Genomic DNA, 10,469 nt, shown 5'->3' with positions numbered 1-10,469 from the left:
AAAACCTTTCTTTCTTTATTACTTTCTATTAATTGCAACGAGGACCAAAACTATGTTTGTCAACTCTCAACAACTTTTATTCATCATACTCTTTATATGTGAAGTCATTACTCCCCACAAGATCAATATGATCTCTTTATTTATTTTTATTCTTTCTTTTTATTCTTTTTTTCCCTCAAGATCATAGCAAGATAACCAAGCCCTCGACTCAAGACTAATCTTTATTATATATATAGCTCACAAACTCGATTACATAGATAAGGATCAACACAAAAACTCAAAGCTAGATCATACTAAACTTTATTCTACTAGATCAAGATATAACCAAAAGGATCGAACTAAGAAAAATGGTAAAGATAGAAGTGTGATGGTGATATGATACCGAGGCACCTCCCCCAAGCTTGGCAGTTGCCAAGGGGAGTGCCCATACCCATGTATTTATGTCTCTTTCTTCGGAGGTGGTGATGTGATATTCTTGGCGATGATGCCCCTTAGGATATGATTCTGTTCCTCGAGCTTATTGACTTGCTGCTTGAGATCCATTATTTCCCTAAGGAGCTTACCCATGACGGCTAAAGATCCTTTCACCCATGGATGTTGAATAGCTGCGGGAGAACAAGTAACACTCTTTTTCATATTTTCATAAGAAAGAAATCTAGCATTGGGAGGGATGACCGAGTTTGGAATTGCTGAGCTCTGAAGTTCCTCTGTCGTGAATCTGGCTTGGAGACGAGAGGTAACTTGTTGATCCTCCTCCATGCACTACAAAAAAATACACTTCCGTGATGATACGTGTTTGTCACAGTAGGTCATGTTTTCTGTCATGCATGTACATCCATGACAAATTTATGACAGAATCAAGATAGTCATACCTGTGCTGTCGTAGAAGTGTTCCATGAAATTACAAAAATTATCATCACGGAAGTGTCCACTTCCATGACGATAAATCGCGCGTCACAGAAGTGCTTTCATCAAGGGTGACTGACACGTGGCATCCACCGTGACGGAATGCCGTTAAGCTATCAGGTCCGGTTTTGGATCCGATAACCCGTTAACAGCCCCGACCAATGGGGATTTTCCACGTGTAAAATCATCATTGGCTGGAGGAAACACGTGTCGGCTCACCGTTGGGATAGATGTCATCCACTCATTGGACCCAAAGCGCCTATGGTACGTCGACACCTGGCACAGCCCAACAGAGGCCCATTCATGTGAAAAGGCCGGCATGTTTGACTTGGTCAAAAGGTGGTGGGCCGGCCCACGGCAAGCCTGTTAACGACCTGTTCGCATATAGCCCATTTATAGCCCGCTAACCCAGGGCCCGTTTACGGCCTATCCGAATTAGGCCCAGTAGCGTCATCTGGGCCGTCCAATATAATTCCAGCCCGTTTTAACTTCCGGCCCATGTATGGCCCATGACGTCTTTCGGCCCATATTACTCTCGGCCCGTGGTAAAACTAGCCCCTAATGAACAGTGTATCACTTTATACCCATTAACGACATATGGTGAAACTGGTCCGTAATGAACAGTGTATCACTTTATGCCCATTAACGGCCCATTATTTTGTTGGGTTGTTTCCAGCCCATGTTATGTTTCGGCCTTCTCGTGGCCCATTTATTCTTGGGCTCATTTCCACATTCGTTTACTTACGGCCCGTTACTGTCATTTTTTGCTTGTGGGCCAATTTAGCCCGTGGTTACAGTCGGCCCGTTTGTGGCCTGTTAATACGTTGGGCCGTTTTCATAGCGTCATCAAAATACGGTCGATTAACGACGACCCGTTATGGTCGGCCCATGAACGATTTCAACTCTAGCCCATTTACGGCCATAATGTGGTTTGTTATTGGCCCATGTTTGGCCAACCAATCAGAAAGGCCGTAGAAGGCCCATTGATGATACGGCCCATTGTGTCTATGGCCCGTATAAGGCCCATTGTTTCTACGCCACGTAGAAGGCCCATTGTTTCTACGACCCTTAGAAGGCCCATTGTTTCTACGGCCCGTAGGAGGCCCATGTTAACTATAGTTGGTGGGCATCAAAGTTCGCCACCAGTGCAAATATAGGGAACACCCTACACTATACAAAAATGGCTTGTTGTTTTCTTTAGCCGGTGGCTGCATGTTAAGAACAAATTTTGTATCGCACCAAAACAAATTACAACTATAAAACAAAAGGAGGGTTGGCATAAAAGTTAACAGTCTAGCAGATAAATTGTAATGCGCTCGATGCGGCTATATCTCCCACGTGTCGAGGCACGACTTAGAGGCATAACCGCATTGAAAGCAATGTCGCAAGTTAGGCAATCTTCACAACATCCCATGTAATATAGATAATAAAAGGGGAGATAACATAGTTGGCTTACACTCGCCACGTCACACAAGTACATAAATAGCATTACAACATTCAAACACTCATGGCCCGACTACGGCGCCAAAATAAAAGATAACCCAACATGCGACACGGTCCCAATCACCCCCAACTGGGCACCACTACTGATCATCAGGGAAAGACACGTAGTATCATTGAGAGTCCTCGTCGAACTCCCACTTGAGCTCAAGCGCGTCACCTGGAGCGGAATCATCAGGCCCTGCATCTGGTTTGGAAGTAATCTGTGAGCCACCGGGACTCAGCAATCTCGCACCCTCGCGATCAAGACTATTTAAGCTTATAGGTAAGACAAGGCAAAATATGAGGAGCTATAGCAAGCGACTAGCATATATGGTGGCTAACCTGTTCGCAAAAGAGAGCGAGAAGAGGAGGCAAAGCGCGAACGAGAAACTAGAGGACAACCTGCGCAAGCATTACTCCAACACCGTGTTCACTTCCCAGACTCCGTCGAGAAGAGACCATCACGGTAACTCACACTGTTGATTCATTTTAATTAAGTTAAGGTTCAAGTTATCTACAACCGGACATTAACAAATTCCCATCTGCCCATAACCGCGGGCACGGCTTTCGAAAGTTCAAATCCCTGCAGGGGAGTCCCAACTTAGCCCATGACAAGCTCTCACGGTCAACGAAGGAATAGACCTCCTCCTGAGACGTTCCGATCAGACTCGGTATCTCGGTTCTTCAAGACACTTTGACAGGTTAAAACAAGACCAGCAACACCGCCCGAATGTGCCGACAAATCCCGATAGGAGCTGCACATATCTCGTTCTCAGGGCACACTCAGATGAGCCAGACATCGGGTAGGCCAGCCCAGAGTTGCCCCTGGTAGCCCCGGACATCGCTCGGTTGGACCAACACTCAGAGGAGCACTGGCCCAGGGGGGGGTTAAAATAAGATGACCCTCGGGCTCCGGAAACCCAAGGGAAAAAGAGGCTAGGTGGAAAATGGTAAGACCAAGGTTGGGCATTGCTGGAAAAGCTTTAATCAAGGCGAACTATCAAGGGGTTCCCATTATAACCCAACCGCGTAAGGAACGCAACAATCTGGGAACATAACACCGATATGACGGAAACTAGGGCAGCAAGAGTGGAACAAAACACTAGGCGAGAGGCCGAGCCTTCCACCCTTTACCAAGTATATAGATTCATTAAGATAACAAGATAATATAATGATATCCCAACAAGTAAAAATGTTCCAACAAGGAACGGTCTCCAATCTTCACCTGCAACTAGCAACGCTATAAGAGGGGCTGAGCAAAGCGGTAACATAGCCAATAAATGGTTTGCTAGGACATGGTGGGTTAGAGGTTTGACATGGAAATTTGGGAGGCATGATAAGAAAGTGGTAGGCATCGTAGCATAGGCATAGCAAAAGAGCGAGCATCTAGCAAAGCAAAGATAGTAGTGATTTCGAGGGTATGATCATCTTGCCTGCACAGTTGTCAGAGTTGACTGGATCCTCGAAAGCAAACTCAACGGGCTCCTCATTAGCGAACTCGTCTCCCGGCTCTACCCAAACAAGACAAACAAGCAAACGGAACACAATCAACCACGTGCAAAGCTCAAACAATATGATGCAAAGATGATATGCTATGCGGGATGCGATGCGGGATGCACATGAAAGGTGTGAAAAGGAATGCATGAACCTGGCCTCAACTTGGAAATCCAAGTGTGCCACTGGAAAGATGAGATGAAATCTCTTGGAAACTATATAAAGATCACCGGAATCGGAGTTACGGTTTGGAAATGGCAAGCAATTCAAATACGACCACGTTCTGCGATTTACAGCAAGTAGCCATCTAAATGCAACAAGATGAACATGCTACAGCACCCAAACATGGCATCAAAATACATGGCAGGGATGCATACAAGATGCTTAACAAAAGTCTAGCATTGAGCTACGGCCAATTCATCCATTAACAGGTTCAAACAAGCATGGCAAAAATGCATATGGTAAACAGATCTCAGACTTGGTGAAATTAACACTTGTCTGGAATTTCGGATCAGATAGCATACTTTGGAGCAACAAAACTACATTCTACAGGACCTGAACATGGCAAAGTAAAGCATGGTATTGAGCTACTCAAAGAGCTTAACAAAAGTCCCTTAGTGACCTTGAGCCAAAAGGTATCAGAAAATACATTTGCAAGCATGTGAACATGGCAAAAACATAATCAGATCACAGACTTAGTGAAAACTGGAGCATGCTGAAACAGATATCAAGTAGGCATGTTTACGAGCTCGATGCACTCACTACAGAGCATGTCATGACAATATTAGCATACACCCATCAAGAATACATAAAATGCAAGCTAGACATGGCAAGAACAATAACATAGCATGCACGGATCAACTACAACATCCTCGGCAAAATTGCTAACAAGTAGACAATCTGCCCAGATTCACAAAAAGACAAAAGTAGAGCTCGATTGACTCAAGCTAGGGTGCTCCATAATTGCAAACAAAGACATGGATGGATAGAGCACTACAATATTAACAAAGCATCCTTACTGATCATCCTCAAAAGAGGCACGGATCACTAGGAAACAACATGAACATATGGCATATTGAGATAAACAGCTCAAGGACTTAGTGGAAATGCTAAGTCCCTGAAATTAGCATTACCAAGTGCCTCACTTTGCAAGCTTGTGCTAGTCACCACACACATCACAAAAATACATGGGTTGCACCTCTGGATAGATGGCAAAACCCTTAGGAAAACATATGTAGAGCTTAGGGGCATATCATGCACACAATAATCATGGCAAAAATGACAAATAGCTAAATGGAGCAGCAGATCTGACAATTATCTCAAGTAGCACTCTTCTAACAGCATTTCGGGCATCAAGATGAACTCAAATGAAAATGATGCAATGAGATGAAATGATGTGCTCTCTGAGATGAACATTTTGATATGCTATATGCCCAAAACGGAGCTACGGATGCAAAGTTACGACACGATGAACATGGAAATATGAACTAGGGTTTTGGGAGAAAGTCAACCGAGATTTCGGATCTCAGATCTGCACGCCTCCCAAGGTCGCCGGAGTTGTTCGCCGGAGAGGAAGCCGAGGGGTGTTGGGCTGCAACACACACGAGGCCTTTTCGGTCCCTCGGTTAACCGTTGGAGTATCAAACGAAGTCCAAATGATACGAAACTTGACAGGCAGTCTACCGGTAGTAAACCAAGGCCGCTTGGCAAGTCTCGGTCCAATCCGGAAATGTTTAATCCCCACACACGAAAGAAAGGTAGAATTGACCACCGGAGGAGAACGAAGCGCCGGAATGCAAAACGGACAACGGGGAAAATGCTCGAATGCATGAGATGAACACGTATGCAAAAGCAATGCACATGATGACATGATATGAGATGCATGACAACGACAACAACACATGGAGACAAAAACCTGAACCCGAGAAAATAAAATAACTTAAGGCCGGAAACGGCAAGAGTTGGAATACATATTGGGTAAGTTACATCCGGGGTGTTAGAACACTCCACCACCACGAAAGGATCTTGTCTCGAGATCTAGGACTGAAAGAACGCCGGGTACTCAGAACGGAGGTGATCCTCGCGTTCCCAGGTAGCTTCACGGTCGGAATGGTGTGACCACTTGACTTTGAGGAATTTGATTGACTTGTTGCGAGTCTTGCGTTCAGTCTCTTCAAGAATAGCAACTGGGTGCTCACGATAAGAGAGATCTTCTTTGATCTCAATGTCCTCGAAGTTGACGGTGCGGTCAGGAGTCTTGAAGAACTTTCGAAGCTGAGAGACATGGAACACGTCATGAACATTTGCAAAGTTTGAAGGAAGCTCGATTTGATAGGAGAGATTGCCTCTCTTGCTGACAATCTTGAAAGGTCCCACGTATCTGGGGGCAAGCTTCCCTTTGATACCGAAGCGACGAGTCCCTTTCATAGGAGAGACGCGGAGGTAAACATGATCTCCGATCTCGAAAGCCAAATCACGGTGCTTACTATCATAGTAGCTCTTCTGGCGGGATTGAGCTGCTTTGAGGTTATCTCGAATGACTTTGCACATTTCCTCTGCCTCTGTGATTAAGTCATTTCCGAGAAGCTGACGTTCACCGGTTTCAGACCACTTGAGAGGGGTACGACACTTCCTGCCATACAGAATTTCAAATGGGGCCTTGCCCGAACTTGCTTGAAAACTGTTGTTGTAGGAGAATTCAGCATATGGAAGACAATCCTCCCACTTCATGCCGAAGGAGATCACACAGGCCCTGAGCATATCTTCAAGAATCTGATTGACACGCTCGACTTGACCGCTAGTTTGAGGATGGAAAGCTGTGCTGAAGCGGATGTTGGAGCCCATGGCCTTCTGAAAAGAATCCCAAAACTTGGAGGTAAAGATGCTGCCACGGTCTGAAGAGATCACTTGAGGAATACCGTGGAGAGAGACAATTCGAGAGGTATAGAGTTCCGCCAATTGAGCTGTAGTGATTGACTCTTTGATAGGCAGAAAGTGAGCCACTTTAGTGAGTTTGTCGATGACAACGAATATAGCATCATTGCCACGCTTGGACTTTGGAAACCCAGTCACGAAGTCCATCTCAATGTGGTCAAACTTCCATTCTGGAATGGCAAGAGGTTGGAGGAGACCAGCTGGCCTTTGGTGTTCTGCCTTCACTCTTCTGCAGACATCACAGTCATTCACGAATTGAGCAATCTCGCGCTTCATTCGAGTCCACCAATAAGCCTGCTTGAGGTCCTGATACATCTTCGTGCTCCCAGGGTGGATGGAGAGGAGAGAATTGTGAGCCTCGTTCATGATCACTTTACGGAGGTCACCTTTGGGCACAACAATACGATCCCCGAAGAAGAGAGTATCCTTGTCATCAAGGCGGTAGCACTTGTACTTGGGTTGACTCTTGGCAATCCCAATCTTCACCTTTTTCACCATAGCATCAAGAAGCTGGGCTTGGCGAATCTGATCTTCCAAGGTAGGAGAGACTTGAAGGTTGGCAAGGAAACCTTGAGGAACAACTTGCAGATTAAGTTTGCGGAAAGCTTCACAAAGCTCGGGTTGATAAGGCTTGAGAATCAGACTGTTGCAATAAGCCTTTCTGCTCAATGCGTTAGCAATCACATTGGCCTTGCCTGGAGTATACTCGATACTCGGATTATACTCTTGAATCATTTCGACCCATTGAGTCTGCCTGAGGTTGAGATTAGGCTGAGTGAAGATGTACTTGAGACTCTTGTGGTTAGTGAAAATGTCCACTTTTCTTCCCAATAAGAGATGTCTCCAAGTCAAAAGAGCATGCACAACTGCCACCAACTCGAGATCATGAGTGGGGTAGTTCTTCTCATTAGGCTTCAACTGGCGAGAGGTATAAGCAACAACTTTCTTCTCTTGCATCAATACCGCGCCAAGACCTTGGAGAGAGGCATCACAAAAGACCTCGTACGGCTTGGATTCATCAGGCGGAGTCAGAACTGGAGCAGTGATCAATTTCTCTTTCAAAGTGTTGAAAGCAATGTCACACTCCGGAGACCAAACATACTTGACGTGCTTCTGGAGAAGATTTGAGAGAGGCTTCGCGATCTTAGAAAAGTTTTCAACGAATCTTCGGCAATAGCTTGCGAGACCGAGGAAGCTGCGGAGTTGCTTCACGTTCTGAGGAGGTTCCCAATTCACAATTGCAGACACCTTCTTAGGATTCACCGCAATGCCCTTGGCAGAGATGATATGACCAAGATAAAGAACCTCATCGAGGCCAAATTCGCACTTGGAGAACTTGGCGTAGAACTTGTGTTCCCTCAGCTTATCGAGAACCAAACGCAAGTGCTTGGCATGATCTTTCTTGTTCTTCGAGAAAACTAGAATGTCGTCGAGATAGACCAAAACGAAGTCATTGGTGTAGGCGTTGAAGATGAAGTTCATCATGCGAGAGAACGTCGGAGGAGCATTGACGAGGCCAAAAGACATGACAATGTATTCATATGAACCATAGCTTGTCCTGAAAGCCGTCTTGGGAATATCTTGCTCACGGATTCGAATCTGATGATAACCCATACGGAGATCAAGCTTGGGGAATACTTGGGCACCCTTGAGTTGTTCGAACAGCTCGTTGATGTTGGGAAGTGGGTATTTGTTCTTGATGGTCTTCTTGTTCAATGGACGGTAATCAACACAAAGTCGGTCCGTTCCATCCTTCTTCTTCACAAAAAGAACACCACAACCCCACGGAGAAGAACTAGGCCGGATGAGACCCATTTTCTCTTGAATATCGAGTTGCTTCTTCAGCTCCTTCAACTCTTCAGGTCCGAGCTTGTAAGGACGCTTGCACACAGGTTCCGTGCCAGGCTCAAGATCAATGACGAATTCAACTGGCCGGTGCGGAGGCATTCCTGGAAGCTCTTCTGGAAAGACGTTTTGATATTCGCAAATGACTGGAATTTTTTGAGATAGCATCCAGTTCACCCTTCTCATTGAGAGAAAACAGATGGATGGTTTCATCACGAGCGGCAAAGAAAATTACATCCTCAGACGAATGAGTCAATTGAATCTGCCTGGCTGCACAATCAAGATGCGCCTTGTGCTTAGAAAGCCAATCCATCCTGAGAATAAGATCAATATCTGAGTTACCAAGAACCACCGGAGAAGAGAGAAACTTGTAATCACCCAACGTGATAGTAACATCCGGGGCCATAGCGCTTGCATTCATGAATTTACCCGGAGAAACAACAGATAACTGTCTAGGCAAATCTTGTAACGGCAACTCATGCTTAGAAACAAATGGTCTCGAGATGAAACAATGCGAAGCACCAGTGTCAAAAAGAACTTTGGCAGGAATATCGTTAATAGGAAGGTTACCCATGATGACATCTGACGAGTCCTCTACCTGAGCTGCATTCATCAAGTTGACCTTGGCGGACTTGGTGTTATGCTTGACCATAGCTGTACTTGCCGATCTGACAGGAGGAGGAGGAGGAGGAAGACACCTCTGGTTGAAACACTTGTTGGCATAGTGACCCTTCTGTTGGCACTTGTTCCACGTGACCTCTGAAAGAGGACGGTGATACGGAGCACTCGATCTTGGAGCTTGAGACGAAGTCTTGTTCTAAAAGCCAGGGTTGGGTGGGTGGGAAGATCCACTGCCACCTTTGCTCTTCTGCTGATACGGCTGATGGAACGGAGGAGGAGGAAGCCAATACTTCTGCTGCTTGGCCACTTGAGTAGAGGAAGAAGGAGTAACATCTCTGACTCGCTTCTTGGAAGCATCACACCTCAGTTGAGTGGCCTCTTGCTTCAGTGCCATGTTGTAGAACTCATCGTACCTCAAGGGCTCAAAGAGAACAAGAGCTAGCTGAATTTCTTCTCTAAGACCACCCCTGAACTGGTATATCATGCTCTTCTCATCAGGGACGTCCTGCTTGGCAAAGCGGGCGAGCTTCTGAAACAACTTGTTGTAGTCATAGATAGACAAAGAGCCTTGCTTCAGGTTGCGGAATTCCTCACGCTTGCTTTCAACCACGCTCTGAGGAATATGATGAGCTTTGAAATCTTGACGGAATTCATCCCAGGTAATCGCACGTCCACCTCTGGAATCCTTGTACTGCTGGAACCATTCTGCAGCTTGATCTTTGAGTTGGAAAGAAGCGAACTTGACGAAGTCCTCAGGCCTGACGTTACTGCACTCGAAATGCTTGCACAGATCCATGAGCCAATCGTCAGCATCAGTTGCCTCAACACAATTGCTGAAAGTTTTTGGCCCATTAGCAAGGAACTGGTTGAGTGTAGCAAAGTGATTCTGATTGTTGCCTTGGTTCCCTTGGTTGCCTTGATTGCGCTCTTGAAGAATTTGCATGATCAACTGTGTGTTTGCATTGGTTGCGGCCATCACAGCTTGCCATGCCTCCGGAGGAGGTGGAGGTGGTGGCGGATCTTGATTCTGATTCTGATTGGTGCTCTTAGCGGGAGCCATCCTGAAGAGGTTGACCACCGTTAGCACATTGACAGATAAAATGAAGCTGAATCCAACGGAATGAAAATTGCAACATATAGTCTTCACATCCGAACAAAATGAATGAATGCATTCCTCTTGAAATTGT

The sequence above is a fragment of the Triticum urartu genome, chromosome 3A, assembly GCF_056163025.1.
Source record: "Triticum urartu cultivar PI428250 chromosome 3A, HENAU_Tu73, whole genome shotgun sequence".
In the NCBI taxonomy this organism is placed as follows: Eukaryota; Viridiplantae; Streptophyta; class Magnoliopsida; order Poales; family Poaceae; genus Triticum; species Triticum urartu.
Note: the sequence above shows the minus strand (reverse complement) of the source record.